The sequence below is a fragment of the Erinaceus europaeus genome, chromosome 3 (genome assembly GCF_950295315.1).
Source record: "Erinaceus europaeus chromosome 3, mEriEur2.1, whole genome shotgun sequence".
In the NCBI taxonomy this organism is placed as follows: Eukaryota; Metazoa; Chordata; class Mammalia; order Eulipotyphla; family Erinaceidae; genus Erinaceus; species Erinaceus europaeus.
The window spans coordinates 142986776-143008595 of NC_080164.1; the positions used below are offsets into that span (position 1 = coordinate 142986776).

A 21820-nucleotide genomic window follows, 5' to 3' on the forward strand; every position below is an offset into this window, starting at 1 on the left:
TTAAGCCACTAATAGTCTATAGTAAAATCTACAACTTTTTTTTTAAACAGTTCCTATTTCATTATTCAAAAACACAGAAGTTGGGTGATTCGAATGTTGTGGTAAGTTGAAAATTACTTCTTATTAGCAACTACTAATATTTGTTTTATAAGAAACCTGCTTTGTAGTTTATCTAATAGAGTTAGGTTAAAACTCGTGTGTTAGAGTGTGATTCATACAAGGAAAATGGAGTTGTTCAAAGGCATTTTAAGAATTATTTTAAAAGATGTCAAAAATGTAATTAAATATTACTGTAGATATCCATTTCTATTTGTAAATTTTTTTGGAAGCTGGGGAGGCATAGAACTTTTAGATCATAGAACTTGCATGCCTGAGGTCCCAGATGCAATAGGTTCATTTTTCTGGAACCACCTTATGCCAGAGTTGAGCAATGTTCTGGTTTCACCCAATTTCTCATAAAAAATAAATCAGCTTATTTTTAACAATCTCCTTTCTTTGTAATTAACATTTACTGTGAGAATTTACTAAAACTGGCCAAATGAATTCAGCTCACTTCTAGAAAGTATGGCTATGTGGGCTGGAAGGTGGTTCAGTGGATAAGATTTGACTTTGAAAGCATGGGATCTTGAGTTTGATCCTTGGCCTTGCATGTGACAGAGTGATGCTCTGGTTCAGGTTCTCTCTCCATCTCTCTTCTCTTACTAATTAATAAATAAAATAAAAAAAAAAAAATTTGGGAGTCGGGCAGTAGCGCAGTGGGTTAAGCGCAGGTGATGCAAAGCCCCCAGCTCCCCACCTGCGGGGGAGTCACTTCACAAGTGATGAAGTAGGTCTACAGGTGTCTATCGTTCTTTCCCCCTCTCTGTCTTCCCCTCCTCTCTCCATTTCTCTCTGTCCTATCCAACAATGACGACAAGAATAGTAACTACAACAATAAAAAGAAACAGCAAGGGTAACAAAAGGGAATAAATAAATAAATTAATTAATTAATTAAAAAATAATAAAATAAAATGTGTGTTTTTAGTGATAATACCTTTATATGTAAAAATATTTTAAATGCTGACCAGCCTACTTTGCTATTTTAATTTAGAATATCTAATAGTTATTTAACTATAATAATCTTTATAAGCTTGTGACTCACTACCATGGACAGATTTCAAAACATGTTTATGCCTGTGGAAAGGTTATCTGTAATCTTTAACTCAGGTTTAGATGTTCATCATATTGAATATTCTTATATGAGGAGCGGAATATTGGACTTCCTGAACTTGAACCAAATGCAAGTTGAATTGGTTAATAACTTCTATATAAGGCTGAAAGTAAATCTGTCTGATAAATGAAATTAATACTCGTGAAAAGTTCGAATCAAGTCCTGCCTTTGAAATGAAACTGACCGGGTAGTCACATGTCTCAAATTCACTTTCACTTTCTTCTGTTTGGCATCTTTGCATTTTGAGAAGCTGTATCTTAGAGTTTTCTTTTTCAAGAGTGCATTATCATTTTTGTGTCCCCTGTTGTGTTGTCCCATATGTTTAGTTTTGAACAGAAAACAAAATGTATAAAGGAGATTACTTGTGTTTACAGTGTAATCTTCCAGGACAATGCTTTCATAATAGGGAATGAATTTTCACAGAGGTTCCTTCTGTCCCAAATTGTCTTAAGCAAACATGGAAGGAAGCCACCTGCTTTTTGCTACTTAAAGATGCAGGCTGATGTTTTGCTCATTAGCAGCTGATAACAGAGCGGAGGTCCTCAGGAAAGTGCTTCTTCAATATAATGACAAGCATCCTAGTACAGAATTGCTAAAATCTACTGAATTTCTTGGCTTATTCTCCACAAGTCACAATTTTTTGAAGTGCTTGCAAAAGACTGTCTTAGATAATATCGTTTTCGCTTTTTTTTTTTTTTTGGTCTGGAGCAAGTCTAGTGAGTAAAACCAAAAAGAAATAGGAAACTGTCTTTATGCCCAATGTTAAGAAGACTTAGTGCTCATTATGTATGTGTGTTCGTGTCTCTCAGTCATCTGTTGTGCATCCGTTGCTGCAGCTTATTCCTCGACTGCATGAGAGAAGAATGAAGAGATTCAAAGTGGACGTATGTAATACAAACTGCATGTTTGCTTTGCCACTCGGTGTGGGGGCAGCCATTTCTGTTCTCACTAGTGGACGTTTATAAGACACACTTCTTGAGATAAGTCCCCCAGATACATCCATTTGGTCTGTGTAAGTGCATATATTTACAAAAGTGTTTTTACACTCAGGAAGAGGAAAAAAAATTTCCCTCCTCATCTTGTGTCCCACAACTCCAACTGTGGTCAATAAGGAAGTCTGGGATTATATTCTTTTCCAAAGACATGAACATCTCAGTAGGACATGACAGCCTGCCTTGGCATTATGCGTCATAGGAGAAAAAGTAAAGGATAATTTACTGTCCCTTTGTAGACAGGTTGGCAAAGGTCTAACATGGTAAACATTTCTCCAAATATTTAAATGTTAATAAGATTAAGATTAATGAAGTAAGTATATCAGAAACTAAGTGCAGGCATTTCCCTCCACAATCAGTAAAAGCGTGATCTAAATCCAGACTCTACTTAAGATAAAGATTACTGAATCAACACATTTTTAGTTGAACATAAAACTAGAGGCTTTTTAAAAAAATTGTTTATTTTTTTTATAATAGAAACAGACAAAAATTGAGAGAAATGGAGGAGTAGAGGAGAAAGAAAGGGAGATACCTGCAGCATTGCTTCACCACTCATGAAGCTTCCCCCCTTGCAAGTAGGGAACAAAAGTGTGAAGCCAGGTCCTTACATATTGTAATATGTGCACTCAACTAGGTTCATCAGTGCCCGACCCCAAAACTAGAATTTTATTATCATTTAAACAGAACCCTAACTTTTTCACTGATGTAAATTTCTAAGTAGAATTTTTAAAGTAATGCTTAATAAAGTAATAGTATTGATAAAATGCATTATAGTTTTTCATCTTTGCTTGTTTTGCTCTCTTGGAAAATCTACTAATACTTTCAAAAGTATAGTCATGTCCAATTTACAAAGGGGAAAGCAAATCAAAATAGTTACAGTGGCTTCCCAAGATATTAGAAGTCATAACTGTACTTTACTATCTACCCCAGGGAAATATTTTCTTTATTATGTAGTTACCTAATCTTGGATACTTCAATTATTTTTCTTGTTAGATTTTTCCTTAACTAATTTATTTGCTTTAACATTTTATTAGTGCCTTAATAGTGGCTTATAAAATTATATGGTTATAGGGGTATAATTCCACCTATCATCAAAGTTCTGCACTGCACACCCCTACACACACACACACACACACACACCAGTAACTACCATAATTTGTTCTCACAAAGTTTAAGAGTTTGGCTACTTCTTTGTCTTTATTCAAAGTACATATTAATTTTATTTTTATTCTTTATTAAAGAAGTTAACATCTCAGACTTTGATTTTATGGTTACTGTTTTCACTCTAAAACAGTAACCTCGGAAAACAGTATCTGCTACCAACTGCAATGAGAAGTGTTGGAGGAATTGCAGTTGCCTCTTAAATTTTTAGAAGTTCCAGTGTGGGGAAAAAACCAAAAATCTACTGTCATCCAATTTTCTAGAAGTAGTATATGTGCTTTTATGTTCTGCTTTTACTTTCTGAGGACATTGCTTGACTTATAGATAATATGAGATTTAAAAATTAAGATCAAGTTTCTTAAAATATATACCTTCAAATTATTTCATTACTCTTATCACTAAAGTGTCATTTCTTGCGCAACCAAAGTACACACTCAGCATTATGAACCGATTTGAAATTTTGAATGTTTTGTCATGAGTGAGACTATATTTCTAGGTAACAAGCTAAAATGTGAACTCTGACTTGATAATAGTTCCTAGCACACAAATACTAACTCCTAGAAATTTTTTTGTGTAGGAGCCTATGCAAGAAAAGACTGTAAAACATGAATAGGAAAAATATATATTATATTGGATTGGACTGTTAGTTTTGCCAGGCCCAAGTCACCTACTTTTTTTTTTTAAATACTTTTGAGGGGGCTGGTCGGTAGGTGCACATTGTTCAAAGTACAAGCACCAACATAAGTATCCTGGTTCAAGGCCCCGGCTCTGCAGGTGTCTTTCTCTCCTTCTCTCTGTCTTCCCTTCCTGTAATGATTTCTCTCTGTTCTATACAGCAGTAATAACAATAACGACAATAACAACAAGGGCAACAAAAATGAGAGGACATTCCTCAGTGTGGGCACTGAGCCTCAGTGATAACCCTTAAGACTAATAATAATGATAATAATAATTAATAAAATACTTTTGATAGTGAACTTTGATAGTGAACTATCAATATTTGAAGTCCTTACAGAAAATGAGTTTAAATTTTGTTTTTTAGATATAATCATGTCTATCTTTTTTTACTTCTGCCTCACAAATTATCTTATATTCTGCTCTAATTCCAGCGATAAGACTAAAAAAGACCTGATTTGGTGTGGACTTTTTAAATTTGGTGCATATTTTAAGTTACATTTTGTAACTTTTCCTTTTCTTTCTTTCTGTATAACACCTATAAATTTTCTTATAGAAACATACAAATGTATAGTTTCTGTATGTACATTTTAAATATTAACAATTTAGATCTTCCAAGTAATTTGGAGGCATTTATGAAAAAATATTTTTGAGTTAATGTATAATCAGTGAGAATAAGAACAAAATATTGAGTGTTTAAGATATGTTCACTCTAAACAAGGATTTTAGAATTGTAATAGATGTCCGAGATATTTTTTCAATTTTATAAATATGATTATACTTATATTTATGGAGTAATTGAAAAAAAATTTATGACAAACTTCATAGTGATTGTCCTCTTGATATCTTTAAAATAACTATTGGTTAAAAATAGAAAAAGCATAAAATGTTAAATGTTTTCTTGAGAAACACTTCCAAATGCACCAATTATATGTAATCAATTTGCTTCTGTTTTCTATTTCTTTTTTTTTTTATTTAAGAAAGGAGACATTAACAAAACCATAGAATAAGAAGGGTACAATTCTGCACAATTCCCATCTTATTCTATGGTTGGGTTGCTTCTGTTTTCACTGGTCTAGGCTTTTGGGAGAGGCAACATATCAAAGATAGCCTATGTATTAAAAAGACTCAGTCTGTGTTTTAAGAAGTTCTAGACACATCATCAGTTTTTCGCCTCTCATATTAATTAAATAGTGGTTTATATGTTTACACTTCAATAGGATTGTACATAAACACCACTCCCACCACCAAAAGACTGTGTCCTATCCCCACCACCCACTCCCACCCCCCCACCCCTGTTTGCTATTTCTATAATAACTTCTGTACATGTAATTACACTGAGAAAACCTCTTCAGAAGTGTTATCGAATAAATGAAGTTTTCTATTTGTCCCTTATTTTTCTATTTTAATTTCTGTAGAGATATATATCCTAACTGACAAAATTCTACTTTATATTTTATGTTCATGTGTTAACACATGCCATATATATTTTAAAGAACTTGCTTCATTCTAACAAGATACTGAAAAATTTTAAATATAGTTAACTTTCTGTGAAATGTCTTGTCATTTCTCCACTTATTGATAACTATATATACAAACACCCTGAAAATGGAGCCTGTCATACTGATGAAAATTCTTCACATATAAATGCAAAAATTATTTATTGATATGAGAAATATGTTCAATATGGATTCCCTCTTTAATTATTATTGCTAAAAATAACTTTAGATTTTTCTATAATCTCAGTAATGATTTGTGGTTTTATTTGTCATAATTTTCTCTTTCAGGAACAATTCCAAGGTCCTTATGTAAGCCAACGTCGAAGATACTTTTTATTCAGGGTATGTACACACTATATTTTTAAAAATAAGTATTAAAATAGAAAAATACTTGCTTTTTAAAATTTTTTTTAGATTTTTTAAATATTTATTTATTTATTTATTCCCTTTTGTTGCCTTTGTTGTTTTATTGTTGTTGTTATTGATGTCATCGTTGTTGGATAGGACAGAGAAATGGAGAGAGGAGGGGAAGACAGAGAGGGGGAAAGATAGACACAGCAGACCTGCTTCACCGCTTGTGAAATGACTTCCCTGCAGGTGGGGAGCTGGGGACTCAACTGGTCCTTTCACTGGTCCTTGCGCTTTGCGCTACCTGCGCTTAACCCACTGTGCTACCACCCGACTCCTAGAAAAATACTTTAATGTGTGTCTATACTGATTCATACATTTTAATTAAGTTCTGAAGTACATTTATATATGACACCAAGAATCTGAAATTCACTTCTATTACCAACTTATTGCTTTAATACTATGTTATTTCTGATCTCTTCTTCAATCTACTATTTAAGTGTGTAAATACTCCAAATGCTATTCACCTATTTCACAACTCCATTCCATAACATTTTTTCCAGGAAATAGTTGTCTTAAAGATGTATTATTTCTTAACTTCAAGGACTCACTTGCTCAATTTTTGATTCAGTAAACTCTAAGTGTTATGGTTATTTTCATAAACTTTTAATATATATATACATTTTATTTATTATTGGGTAAAGACAGAGAAATTGAGAGGGGAAGGGGAGATTAGATAGGAGAGAGACAGAGACACCTGTAGCCCTGCTTCAACACTCATGAAGCTTTTCCCCTGCAGGTGGGGACCAGGTGTTTGAACCCGGATCCTTGCACACTGTAACATGTATACTCAATCAGGTTCGCCACCGCCTGGCTTCCTTCCTATTTTCATTAGGTTTTAAAAGTAAAAGGATTAACTCTAGAAAAGATGAAAATTTGAAATTGCCTTTTGTATTTTCTTCATTTAATTTTTATCTTTATTTGTTTATTGGATAGAGACAGCCAGAAATCAAGAGGGAAGGGAGATAGAGAAGGAGAGAGACAGAGAGACACCTGCAGCACTGTTTTACCACTTGCAAAGTTTTTCCCCTACAGATGGGGACCAGGGACTTGAACCTGGGTCCTTGCACACTGTAACATGTGCACTCAACCAGGTGTGTCACAGCCTCTTGCCTTTTGTATTTTCTATGTCAAATTTGAAAATTGAATTTCTTTCTGAACAGTTAAACTTTTGAAATTATTTGTATCCTTAGTACCTTACTGGAGACTTTCTAAAGCTTTTCTTTTCACTTTTCTTCCCTTTTTTCCTCCTCTCCTCTCCTCTCCTCTCCTCTCCTCTCCTCTCCTCTCCTCTCCTCTCCTCTCCTCTCCTCTCCTCTCCTCTCCTCTCCTCTCCTCTCCTCTCCTCTTTAGTTTTTACCAGAGTGCTACACTGCTCTGGCTTATGATGGTGTATAAGACTGAATCTAAAACTTCAGAGCCCCAGGCATGAAAATCTTTTGCATAACTATTATGCTACCTCCTCTGCCCCAGAGGTTTTTATTCATGTGTTTAAATCTTTATTGAATTTCTGCTGGATCCTCACCAATGTGTCAAAGACAGGTGATATAAAGATAGTTAGAAGTCTGTACTCATATCCTAGGAGTGTAAACCCCAATATAGATAAATAAGCAAATACAAAATGTTACATGCCTTTTCAGTCCAGGACTATGGGTTTCTTTTTTTTTTTTTAATTCTTTTTTATTTTTATTTGTTTGGTTTTATCTATTTATTTATTGGATAGAGACAGCCAGAAATTGAGAGGGAAGGGGGTGGTAGAGAGGGAGAGAGACAGAAAGACACCTGTAGCCCTGCTTCACCACTCATGAAGCTTTCCTCCTGCAGGTGGGGACTGGGGGCTCGAACCCAGGTGCTTGAGCATTGTAACATGTGCACTCAACCAGGTGCACCACCACCTGGCCCCTGGGTTTCTAAAAGAAAGGCACTTAAATTCAGATTAGGGAGTGGAGGCAATACAGAGGAGACTTTAAGGAACTGAATTTGTGGAACCAATAGGAATTAGTCAATGAAATATTTATCCAAGGAGTTTCAACTTTGTTGTGAAAACTAGGCTGAAATTTGCATCTTGAAAAAATTGATCCTAACAAATTCGAGAGTGGATTGATGAGAAGAGGAAAACTAGAGAAATCATACCAAAACAATCTTGACTTTGAAACTGAACAAAAGGTACTGCTCTGCTTAGTGCCACAGAAACCAAAACTCTGCACACCAACCTGTGTGTGTGTTGGGGGGGGAGCACTTTATTTGTACAGATTGAGATCAGAATATCTTTGTAACTTAAATCAAACTCCCACCTCCCAGTAATGTTCATATATATAATTTATTTCCTTTTTGTTGCCCTTGTTTTTATTGTTGTTGTTATTGATGTTATTGATTTGTTGGTTAGGACAGAAAGAAATGGAGAGAGGAGGGGAAGACAGACGGAGAGGGGGAGAGAAAGAGAGACATCTGCAGACTTGCTTCACCACTTGTGAAGTGACTCCCCTGCAGGTGGGGAGCCGGGGGCTCGAACCGGGATCATTAGGCTGGTCCTTGTGCTTTACGCCACGTGTGCTTAACCTGCTGCACTACCACCCGACTCCCCCCTTTTATATATTTATTATATTTATTATATTTATTGAACTGGGGGAGGGCAGGAAGATCAGAGCAAGATTTTTCCCCTCCTCCTTATGAAAGAAGCCAGGAGCTCTATTTCCCCACCTTCCCCTTCCCCTCTAAAAGAGCCAGCCTATGCTCTTCCTAAAATGCTCATGAGAGGTGTGGATCCGGGCCCTTCAGCTGATCTTTTGTTCCTTCAGACTCACATACCAATTAGTGTGTTAAAAAACTTTAATTCCTAGTTACCACTTACCCCACAGCCACCCCAAGCAGTTCAAACCTGGTCCTTTTAGGACTTAATTTCAACTTTAATAGGTTACATGGATTTCTTATGAAAATGAAATAGAGAGCATTTGCCTTTAAATGTCGGTATTTTCAAGGAAATAAGTAAATTAAAATAGTATATAATGTAGCATGGCCTCAGCATCCTTCAGAATGACTTGAGAAATTGTTAGAAATACAAGTTGTAGGTCCCCACCCCTGCTTACAAAACTTTCACCTGTGGGATCCACCAGTCTGTGCTGACACATGGTCTCCCATGTAAAATTAAACATTTACTAAGTTCATTAGGCTGATTTCTATGAAAGTTAATTTCCTTCCTTAGTGATGATGACTTATTTCTAATTTATTATTTTCCAGCCACGCAACGGAAGAAGGTCAGAAGATTACGTTTGAAATGGTATGTGAAGAAACAAAGCAAATGAAAAGACAAAAAAACAAGCACAAACCTTTAAACTGACACACACACACAAAAAAGTGTTTGCTTGAAGAGAAGGAGGTGGTATATTTGCCTGAAGAGAAGGTGGGAGGGAGACAGAGCGCCATGGATGGTGGTGAGCGGGAACTAGACCTTTGGTGGTGAACATGGTGTGGTATACATTTGTATACTTATGAAATGTATGTAGTGATATAAACCAGTGTCACACAATAAGAACAAAATGATATGCGTTTCACAATTCAACTTGGTTTGAAATTTTTTTGCCATTTTCAGATATTCACAAAGTTAACTATTCTCAACCTATTTCCGTTATTTGATTGCATGTGTACACTTATATGATTCGTAAATACTGCAATTATAGGAGCTATAAAAACTATGTTCTCAAAGATGCTAGTATTTTATACACTACTTCACCTCCCAGGCTGCCAGTATTTTAAGGCCAGATGTGGATTTGCTTTGACCATGTCATACATTCTTCAGACTATGTCAAAGTATTCATCATCAGTGAATTTGCACACATTGGCTTTATTATAACTTATTAATGAGGATTGTGTTTTTATTGTGGATTATCACTATTCATAGTAACAGATTAGTATGTACTAAATGAAAGTATTTATGTATTCCAAAGGATACATATTAAGAGATTTCTTGTAAAATAACTACCATTTATACAGAACTAAAAAAAAATGTGTTAAGATGTAAGAACATATTGTTGCAAATATTCCTTGTTTGTTTTTAATATTACTTTGTTAGTGATTTAGTAATATTTTACCTACTATCTCTTTCATGTCATTTACTTAATACTTAAATATATATCTGATTAAGAATATTACAACTCAATATTTCTCATAGAAGCAAATACCAAAATACAATATTTAGCTAAGAAAGATACCAACACCAAAATTTTTTTTTCTCTAGAAAATAAATATAATGATGGACCAGGCAGTGGTGAACCTGGTTAAACTCACACACTACAGTGACTACAGTGCATAGGGACCCAGGTTAAAGACCCTGGTCCTCACCTACAGGGGGAAAGCTTCACGAGTGGTGAAGCAGGGCTGCAGGTGTTTCTCTGTCTCTCTCCCTTTGTATTCCCCCTTCCCCTCTCAGTTCTTCTCTGTCTCTTCTTCTTCTAGCGTTTGCCTTCTCTGTCTCTAGTCAATAATAAATAAAAATATAAAAAAGAAAGAAAATAGGGAGTCGGGCGGTAGCACAACAGGTTAAGTGCAGGTGGTACGAAGTGCAAGGACCAGCCTAAGGATCCAGGCTCGAACCCCTGACTCCCCACCTGCAGGGGGTTCACTTCACAGGCAGTGAAGCAGGTCTACAGGTATCTACCTTTCTCTTCCCATCGCTGTCTTCCCTTCCTCTCTTCATTTCTTTGTCCTATCCAACACAATGACAACAATAAAACAACAAGGGCAACAGAAGGGAATAAATAAGTAAATATTTTTAAAAAGAAAGAAAATAAATATAATGAAAGCACCACTAATTACAAATTATACAACTGTCAAAATCATATTAAGTGGAAAATTCAAGATACTGAGCACTATCAAACAACAGAGAATTAGAAATAAGAATTTCATTCAGTAGTTTAAAAAGGCACATGATGGGGGCCAGGCAGTGGCACACTTGGCTAAACGCACATATTACATATTGCACAAGGACACAGAGTCAAGTCCCTGGCCCCCACCTGCAAGGGAAAGGCCTCATAGTGGTGAAGCAGAGATGCAAGTGTCTGTCTTTCTCCCTATTTCTCCCCCTTGCATCTCAATTTCTCTCTGTCTCTATTCAGTAATAACAATAAATAAAAATTTTTTGCAAAAAGAACATGATAGGAGCCAGGAGGTAGCACAGCGGGTTAAGCGCATATGGCGCAAAGCGAAAGGACCGGCATAAGGATCCCTGTTCAAGACCCCGGTTCCTCACCTGCAGGGGAGTCGCTCCACTACCAGTGAAGCAGGTCTGCAGGTGTCTGTCTTTCTCTCCTCCTCTCTGTCTTCCCCTCCTCTCTCCATTTCTCTCTGTCCTATCCAACAATGACGGCATCAATAATAATAATAATAACTACAACAAAGGCAACAAAAGGGAATAAATATTTTTTAAAAAAGAACATGATGAACTTTAAGAATGCAAAAAGAAGAATGAATTTATAGAATAGTAAAGTAGAAAGCTGGCAAGTAAAGCAAAACTCTTATTCTTTGCAAAGAGGTAAAATAAAATAAGCTAATATTGGGCCTAGCTAATAGGAAAAAAGAAATAAAGAAGCCATAAATACAGAAAAATGCAAACAAAAGGAGTGAGATTAGTCCATTTATGGGGGAAATGGAAACTACAAAAGAGTACTTAACCAAATTTCTGTGTCTAGCAGTTTAAAAATTGGAATAAAATGAGGATTGTTTTGTAAAGCAGGTGTTAGCAAAATCCACCTCAGACAAATGACAAAATCTAAATGGGTAAACAACCATAGTAATAAATTTAAAAAAAAATTAGAAATTAAAAAAAAAAAAAAAGCTGCTCCCAGGAAAGGTGGCTCAGTGGTGAGAGAATAGGTAGGACTTTAGGACTTTCTTCCCTGAAATACTGAGTTTGATCCCTGGAACTATGTATTTCAGAGTGGTACTTTTTGTGCTTTGTGTGTTTGTCTGTCTCTCTCTCTCCCTCCTCCTCTTGTTAAACAAATTAATATTTTAAAAATATATTGATCTGAACTGCTTCCCAAAGTATATTTTCTATAGATTGATTCATATAGGATTTCACTTAATTTTGTCTAATAATCTTTTTTCTCTTTTCTCACCTGGCTATCTGGGTCTTATCTGTCTTGTGAGAAAGATTTATTTATTTATTCATTCATTCATTTTTTATGTGATGGTAAGGACTGAACCCAGACCTCACAAATATACTGCTAAACTGCTTCAGCATATGGTGTATACAAAAATACTGCTAAACTGCTTCAACATATGGTGATGCAAGGAATTGAACCTGGGATCTCAGAGCCTCAGACATGAGAGCCTCTTAACTTTTTTTTTGCTTCCCCCCCTTTTTTATTGTTGTAGTTATTATTGTTGTTGATTGTGCCGTCATTGTTGGATAGGAGAGAAATCAAAAGAGGAGGAGGAGAGAAAGATAGACACCTGCAGACCTGCTTCACCACCTGTGAAGCGACTCCCCTGCAGGTGGGGAGCCTGGGGCTCAAACAAGACCCTTACAGGACGAAGGTCCTCGCACTTCGCGCCACGTGCGCTTAATCCGCTGCTCTACATCCTGACCCCCGCCTCTTAACTTTTATGCTATCTCCCTTCCCCCTCCATACACACACTTTTTCATTCTACATTTTTTGAGAGAAGTAAAAAGTGAGAGGGGGAGAAACCTACCACTACTCTACCATTATTTTTATGCAGAAAACAACTAAAGATATGTGTCCAGCAGAGGAGCAATTATAGAAATATATATATATGGGGGTCGGGCGGTGGCGCAGTGGGTTAAGCGCACGTGGCGCAATGCGCAGGGACCAGCGTAAGGATCCCGGTTCGAGCCCCGGCTCCCCACCTGCAGGGGAGTCGCTTCACAGGCAGTGAAGCAGGTCTGCAGGTGTCTATCTTTCTTTCCCCCTTTCTCTCTGTCTGCCCCTCCTCTCTCCATTTCTCTCTGGCCTATCCAACAACAAAGCAACGTCAACATTGGCAATAATAACCGCAACGAGGCTGCAACAACTAGGGCAACAAAAAGGGGGAGAAATGGCCTCCAGGAGCGGTGGATTCATGGTGCAGGCACCGAGCCCAGCAATAACCCTGGAGGAGGAAAACATTAAAAAAAAAAAAAGAAATATATATATATATATAATGCCTGCAACTTTTAAAGTATTTTATCCATTAACCACATTGGCATCAAGTTTTAGAAAGCTTTTATGCAGTTAACCACCATAATACTTTAAAAAACATACAAAATACAACAAGGGCAACAAAAGGAAATAAATAATTTTTAAAAACCATACAAAATAAATGTCCCATCAAAAAAATTAAATGATAGCCAAAAAGATAGAATGGAAAATCCGCTTAAAAATATCTCAGGAGGGAGAGGAAGATGGCGGCCTGAGAAGTTGCTGGCAGCGAGCGCTCTGACGGCATCGTCGGCAACGGTAGGATTTTCTGCCTTTAGCAGGCCAGTTAATAAGGGGTGACACCAAAGAGTGGGTACAATTTAATTTGGGTTAAGAATTAGAGTAAAGGTGACACGGACTAGCGGGGCTCCAGAATTCCCAGGGCGCCGGGCAAGGAGAGTGCGCCGGGCATTGTCCTCCGCCCGCCCAGGAAGGCGGCTCCTCCGCCGGTTGCAGAGCGCGGCGGGCAGAGGACCCGGAGAGAGCACTTTAGCTCGGGGGCTTCCTCTTGGGAGAATCCAGGGTCCACCGTGACCCTGAGAGCAGATCCAAAGACTTCTTGAGTATAGCTCTCATTGGATCAAAGGATTTGGAGCTAGTTTTCATTTTTGAGAAATCCTTTAAAAAAGTCTGGAGGGGGGGGTTTCCCGGAAGATGGCGGACAAAGGAGAAGTGGCTAGCCTTTGAGCTCCGGACACATCTCGTGTAAACAATAGGATTTTCTGCCTTTAGCAGGCCAGCCAATAAGGGGCCACAGCAGTCATACCAAAGAGCTGTCTATAACTTAATTTGGGTTAAGAATTAGAGTAGGGGAAAAAAATTCTTTTTTCTTCCTTTTAATTTTCAAGCATACATCCTTCCCGCCGCTCCCCCCCCCCCCCCCCCCCACCATAAGCAGTGCCTGGGACCAGCTACTAGCAGGATACCCCATACCACCAAACAGGGTTTTTTTTTTTTATTTTTTTTAAACTCACTGATAACACATTTGGGAAGTTCCTCGCACTGCTCTTTAATTACAACCCTTCTTCTTATATTCTCCCTTTTCTCTCTCTTATCTCTCTCTATCTCTTTTTTTTATTTTTTATTATTATTATTTTTTTTTTATCTTGTCATACACTTCTTTCTTCTTTGCCTTTCTGAATTTGTGAATTACTTTGGGGAAGAAATCTGACCCAGAGTGGACTCTCTATGTGTGTATCTCTGCTCTAGTTCCCTTTACACTCTTGTTACCCTAGAATATACACTGGATAGTAGATTTTCATAACTGTCTATTCTTGCTATCCTCTCTTTCTTTTCTCTTTCTTCACTGGGATTTGGTTACTATTTTTTCACGGACTGGAGAAATTGTTTGGCTAACTGGCAATGATTAAACTCCTTCAATACTTACTTCAGTTGCTACTGTAATTCCGGAGGTTGGTGAGTGCAATTGTCATAAAGGTATTTAGTACAGTGTTACTTGTGCTCAAAACACAACAACTGAGGAACAACAGAGCATTAAAAAAAAAAAAAAAGAGAGAAACACATAAATAAAAAAAATGGGTAGATTAAAAACAAATAAAACTGCTACCCCAATGAATGAAGACAAGAGCCCAGAAGAAACCATAAATCAGTCAGAAGTAACCATAGATAAGAAAAGTATGCAAGCAATAATAAACTTATTAATCACAGAAATGAAAACAACATTGGAGGAAAGGAATGGCAGTATTAGGGAAACAACAGTTGAGACACCCAAGGAAAATACTGATTATCTTGAGACAATTAGAGAACTGAAAGCTGAAATAGCGGTAATGAAGAAAGAAGCTGAGGCAAGGGAAAGCAGACTAACAGAAGCAGAAAACAGAATTAGTCAGACAGAGGATGAGTTAGAGAAAACTAAGAAAGAGGTGAAAGAGCTTAAAAAGAGATTGAGAGACACTGAAAACAACAACAGAGACATATGGGATGATCTCAAAAGAAGTAACATTCGTATAATTGGCCTGCCAGAGGAAGAAAGAGAGGAAGGGGAAGCAAACATTCTAGAGGAAATAATACAAGAAAATTTCCCAGACCTGAATAACAGAAAGGATATCAAGGTACAAGAGGCCCAGAGAGTACCAAACAGAATCAACCCAGACCTGAAAACACCAAGACACATCATAGTCACAATGAGAAGAAGTAAGGATAAAGAAAGGATCCTAAAGGCTGCAAGAGAGAAACAAAAAGTCACATACAGGGGAAAACCCATAAGACTTTCTGCAGATTTCTCCACTCAAACTCTAAAAGCCAGAAGGGAGTGGCAAGATATCTATCGAGCCCTGAATGAAAAAGGGTTTCAACCAAGGATAATATATCCTGCTAGACTTTCATTCAAGCTAGACGGAGGGATCAAAACCTTCTTAGACAAACAACAGTTAAAGGAGGCAACTATCACCAAGCCGGCCCTGAAAGAGGTACTAAAAGACCTCTTATAAACAAGAACATCACTATAATACTTGTAATATATCAGAGTAAACAAATCGTTTTTTAGAACAATGGCACTACAATACATTAAATCCATAATATCAATAAATGTCAATGGCATAAACTCACCCATCAAAAGGCACAGGGTGGGGGGATGGATCAGAAAACATAACCCAACCATATGCTGCTTGCAAGAATCCCATCTGTCACAACAAGATAAACACAGACTTAAAGTGAAAGGATGGAAAACTATCATACAGGCTAACAGTCCACAAAAAAGGGCAGGAACAGCCATTCTCATCTCAGACACGATAGATTTTAAATTAAATAAAGTAATAAAAGATAGGCAAGGACATTACATAATGATTAGAGGATCAATCAGCCAAGAAGACTTAACAATTATTAACATCTATGCACCCAACGAGGGACCATCTAAATACATTAAACACCTACTGAAAGAATTTCAAAAATACATCAATAGTAATACAATAATAGTGGGAGACTTCAATACCCCACTCTCACACTTAGACAGATCAACAAAGCAGAGAACCAATAAAGATACAAGAGAATTGAATGAAGAGATTGACAGACTAGACCTCTCGGACATTTTCAGACTCCTCCACCCCAAAAAACTGGAATACACCTTCTTTTCAAATCCACATAACACATACTCAAGGATAGACCACATGTTAGGCCACAAAGACAGCATCAATAAATTCAAGAGCATTGAAATCATCCCAAGTATCTTCTCAGACCACAGTGGAGTAAAACTAACTTTTAACAACAAACGGAAAATTATTAAAAGACATAGAATTTGGAAACTAAACAACATGCTCCTTAAGAACCACTGGGTCAGAGACTCACTCAAACAGGAAATTCAAATGTTCCTGGAAACTAATGAAAATGAAGACACAACCTATCAAAATATTTGGGACACAGCGAAAGCAGTACTGAGAGGGAAACTTATAGCCATACAATCACATATTAAACACCAAGAAGAAGCCCAAATGAACGACCTTACTAGACACCTCAAGGACTTAGAGGAAGAGGAACAAAGGAACCCTAAAGCAACCAGAAGGACAGAAATCACTAAAGTTAGAGCAGAAATAAACAACATCGAAAATAAAAGAACCATACAAAAGATCAATGAAGCCAAATGTTGGTTCTTTGAAAGATTAAACAAAATTGACAAACCCCTAGCCAGACTCACCAAACAAAAAAGAGAGAAGACTCAAATTAATAGAATTGTAAACGATGCAGGAGATATCACAACTGACACCACAGAAATCCAGAGAATTCTGCGAAACTTCTATAAAGAACTATACGCCACCAAGCTAGAGAATCTGGAAGAAATGGAACAATTCCTAGAAACCTATGCCCTTCCAAAACTGAACCAAGAAGAACTACAAAATCTAAATGCACCAATCACAGACAAAGAAATTGAAACCGTTATTAAGAATCTCCCCAACAACAAAAGTCCTGGACCAGATGGCTTCACAAATGAATTCTACAAAACTTTCAGGAAACAGTTAATACCCATACTTCTTAAGCTATTCCATAAGATTGAAGAAACAGGAATACTCCCTTCCACCTTTTATGAAGCCAACATCACCCTGATACCAAAAGCTGATAGGGACAGAACAAAAAAGGAAAACTACAGACCAATATCTCTGATGAACATAGATGCCAAAATATTAAACAAGATCTTGGCCAACCGGATACAGCAACACATCAAAAAGATTGTTCATCATGACCAAGTGGGATTCATCCCAGGAATGCAAGGCTGGTTCAACATCCGTAAATCAATCAATGTCATTCATCACATCAATAAAAGCAAAGCCAAAAACCACATGATTATCTCAATAGATGCAGAGAAAGCCTTTGACAAAATCCAACACCCATTCATGCTCAAAACTCTACAGAAAATGGGAATAGATGGGAAATTCCTCAAGATAGTGGAGTCTATATATAGCAAACCTACAGCCAACATCATACTCAATGGAGAGAAGCTGAAAGCATTCCCCCTCAGATCGGGGACTAGACAGGGCTGTCCACTGTCACCGTTACTCTTCAACATAGTATTGGAAGTTCTTGCCATAGCAATCAGGCAAGAGAAAGAAATCAAAGGGATACAGATTGGAAGGGAAGAAGTCAAGCTCTCACTATTTGCAGATGATATGATAGTATACATAGAAAGACCTAAAGAATCCAGTAGAAAATTACTGGAAGTTGTTAGGCAATATAGCAAGGTATCAGGCTACAAAATCAATGTACAATTATCAGTGGCATTTCTTTATGCAAACACTAAATCTGAAGAAGAAGACATCCAGAAATCACTCCCATTTACTGTTTCAGCAAAATCAATCAAATACCTAGGAATAAAGTTGACCAAAGAAGTGAAAGACTTGTATACTGAAAACTATGAGTCGCTACTCAAGGAGATAGAAACTGATACCAAGAAATGGAAAGATATCCCATGCTCATGGATTGGAAGAATAAATATCATCAAAATGAATATTCTCCCCAGAGCCATATACAAATTTAATGCAATACCCATCAAAGTTCCACCAGGCTTCTTTAAGAGAATAGAACAAACGCTACAATCATTTATCTGGAACCTGAAAACACCTAGAATTGCCAAAACCATCTTAAGGAAAAGAAACAGAAATGGAGGCATCACACTCCCAGACCTTAAACTATATTATAAAGCCATCATCATCAAAACAGCATGGTACTGGAACAAAAATAGGCATACAGACCAGTGGAACAGAATTGAAAGCCCAGAAGTAAATCCCAACACCTATGGGCATCTAATCTTTGATAAGGGGGCCCAAAGGATTAAATGGAAAAAGGAGGCTCTCTTCAATAAATGGTGCTGGGAAAACTGGGTTGAAACATGCAGAAGAATGAAATTGAACCACTTTATCTCACCAGAAACAAAAATCAACTCCAAATGGATCAAAGACCTAGATGTCAGACCAGAAACAATCAAATACTTAGAGGAAAACATTGGTAAAACACTTTCCCACATACACCTCAAGGACATCTTTGATGAATCAAACCCAATTGCAAGGAAGACCAAAGCAGAAACAAACCAATGGGACTACATCAAATTGAAAAGCTTCTGCACATCCAAAGAAACTATTAAACAAACAGAGAGACCCCTCACAGAATGGGAGAAGATCTTCACATGCCAGACATCAGACAAGAAACTAATCACCAAAATATATAAAGAGCTCAGCAAACTCAGCCGCAAAAAAGCAAATGACCCCATCCAAAAATGGGCAGAGGAAATGAACAAAACATTCACCACAGAGGAGATCCAAAAGGCTAACAAACATATGAAAAACTGCTCTAGGTCACTGATTATCAGAGAAATGCAAATCAAGACAACACTAAGATACCACCTCACTCCTGTAAGAATGGCATACATCAAAAAGGACAGCAGCAACAAATGCTGGAGAGGATGTGGGGACAGAGGAACCCTTTTACATTGCTGGTGGGAATGTAAATTGGTACAGCCTCTGTGGAGAGCAGTCTGGAAAACTCTCAGAAGGCTAGACATGGACCTTCCATATGACCCAATAATTCCTCTCCTGGGGTTATACCCCAAGGACTCCATAACACCCAACCAAAAAGAGGTGTGTACTCCTATGTTCATAGCAGCACAATTCATAATAGCTAAAACCTGGAAGCAACCCAGGTGCCCAACAACAGATGAGTGGCTGAGAAAGCTGTGGTATATATACACAATGGAATACTATGCAGCTATCAAGAACAATGAACCCACCTTCTCTGACCCATCTTGGACAGAGCTAGAAGGAATTATGTTAAGTGAATTAAGTCAGAAAGATAAAGATGAGTATGGGATGATCCCACTCATCAACAGAAGCTGACTAAGAAGATCTGAAAGGGAAACTAAAAGCAGGACCTGATCAAATTGTAAGTAGGGCACCAAAGTAAAAACCCAGTGGTGAGGGGTAGGCATGTAGCTTCCTGGGCCAGTGGGGGGTGGAAGTGGGCGGGAGGGATGGGTCACAGTCCTTTGGTGGTGGGAATGGTGTTTATGTACACTCCTAGCAAAATGTAGACATATAAATCAGTAGTTAATTAATATGAGAGGGGGAAATCAATTGTATGTCTCAAAGTTTCTCAAAAGACAAACTGAATCTTTTTAATATATAGGCTATGTATTTGATATGCGGACTCTCTCAAAAGCCTAGACCAAGTAGATTAGAAGCTTCCAATAGCACAGCTATATACAAGATACTGGGTACTGTCCAGGAAACCATAACAAAGGGACTTTTCAAAGTTAACCCAATTAACAAATAATGTGATGATAATATTAACTATCGATTGTCTTTTTGAACCCTAAGACAGCAGGAACCTCACATCTTCACTATAGAGCCCCTACTTCCCCCAGTCCTGGAACCCTTGGATAGGGCCCACTTTCCCGTATGCATCTCCCAATCCAAACCAAACAACATTGCATCTGCCGATCACAAACTAACCAAAGCAACGATTGCTACCTCAACATGCTTCACCCCAGAATGTATCCAGAGACTTCACGTGTGGAATGACAGCCCTTCAGCTTCATTACTCGGGTGAGACCTTTCCTTTAATAGTACACTCTAATTTCATCTCAGGTAGTTCACTTTCCAACAAAGTCCCATAACCTAGATATACACCAGTTTCTGTGAGAGAGAGCTTATGTGCACACGTATCCATAAACTACTGCAAAATATATACCTGAAAGCAGGACTACACTAGAGTTTGCAGTGAGTACCTCCCTAACACTTCCTCTCCACTATTCCAAGCTTGGGATCCATGATTGCTCAACAAATTGTTTGGCTTCATATGTTAACTCTCTTTTCAATCACCAGGTTCCAGATGCCACCAGGATGCTGGCTAGGCTTCCCTGGATTGAAGACCCCACCAATGTGTCCTGGAGCTCAGCTTCTCCAGAGTCACACCCTACTAGGGAAAGAGAGAGGCAGACTGGGGGTATGGACCGACCAGTCAACGCCCATGTTCAGCGGGGAAGCAATTACAGAAGCCAGACCTTCTACCTTCTGCATCCCTCAACGACCCTGAGTCCATGCTCCCAGAGGGATAGAGAATGGGAAAGCTATCAGGGGAGGGGGTGGGTTATGGGGATTGGGTGTTGGGAATTGTGTGGAGTTGTACCCCTCCTACCTTATGCTTTTGTTCACTAATCCTTTCTTAAATAAAAAATTAAAAAAAAAAAAATATCTCAGATGTCAATTTTGTCCCACATGACAAAAATTTATGAAAATGTCTGTGTGGGGTGCAACAGTGGAGTGCACAGGTTACCATGCATGAGAAACCAGGTTCAAGCCCCAGACTCCCACTTGCAGGGAGGGAAGCTTTACGAGTAGTGGAACAGTGCTACAAGTGTATGTTTTCTCTCCGTCCCTCCCTCCCTTTATATCTCTGTCTTTCACACTCTATCAGAAAGAAAGGAAAAAAGAGAGAGAGAGAGAGAGAAAGAAGGGGAGGGGAGAGAAAGGAAAAGAGTTTCCAAAACAGTGGCAGAGTCACGCAGGCACTGAGTCTCAGTGATAATCTTAGTGGCAAAAAATTAAATCAGTCAGTTAATTAATATGAAATGTCTATATTGTGTACACACATTCTGATTCATACCTGAATCTAACTCGATTTTTCTATTTTTACAGGGCACTGGCAGTTTTTCCCCAGAAACAATATCATGGAATACAAAATATACTTAGATTTTGTTTACTTCTCAGAAACAATTCTTGCTTAAGTTTACCATGTTTAAGAGTTCCTGTGTTGTAAATGGTCTCACTAAAAACTGATTAAGATTATAAATGTTTCATTTGTTGAAAATTAAAAAAAAAAAAGCATCTTAAAACATTGTGATCAGAATTGTGTTTTTAAGTTATAAATAACTATGTCCTTAGATGCAGACCTTTTGACACAGCACACATGTTATTTTGTTATTTTTATTAATGGCATTCAGTAGATAATTGAGTGTTAATGAGATATTTTAAGTTTACTGTGCTTCAGTTTTGTCAGTGACAAAATCACCAGCTCTTCCAAAACTAACAGTTTAGCTCCTTTAGTACCTAGTAAAATTTGTGAGTGAAAAGAAATTGTCTTGTCCCACGTGGCTTCTTCATAGGTTCAACAAATGGTTAAGAAAACCAGAGGCACATTGATGATAGGAGATTTATGAATAATGTGCACGGCAGAGCTACA

The 21820-nt window shown here is 37.5% G+C and overlaps 1 long non-coding RNA gene across 1 annotated transcript; it reads left to right on the plus strand.

The window, feature by feature from the left end:
• Positions 1–1797: 1797 nt before the first annotated feature.
• Positions 1798–21467, plus strand: LOC132537548 (uncharacterized). Its single transcript, XR_009549018.1, has 4 exons — positions 1798–2094; positions 5826–5879; positions 9183–9222; positions 21277–21467. It is a non-coding gene; the product is annotated as an uncharacterized LOC132537548 (long non-coding RNA).
• The last annotated feature ends 353 nt before the right edge of the window (positions 21468–21820 follow it).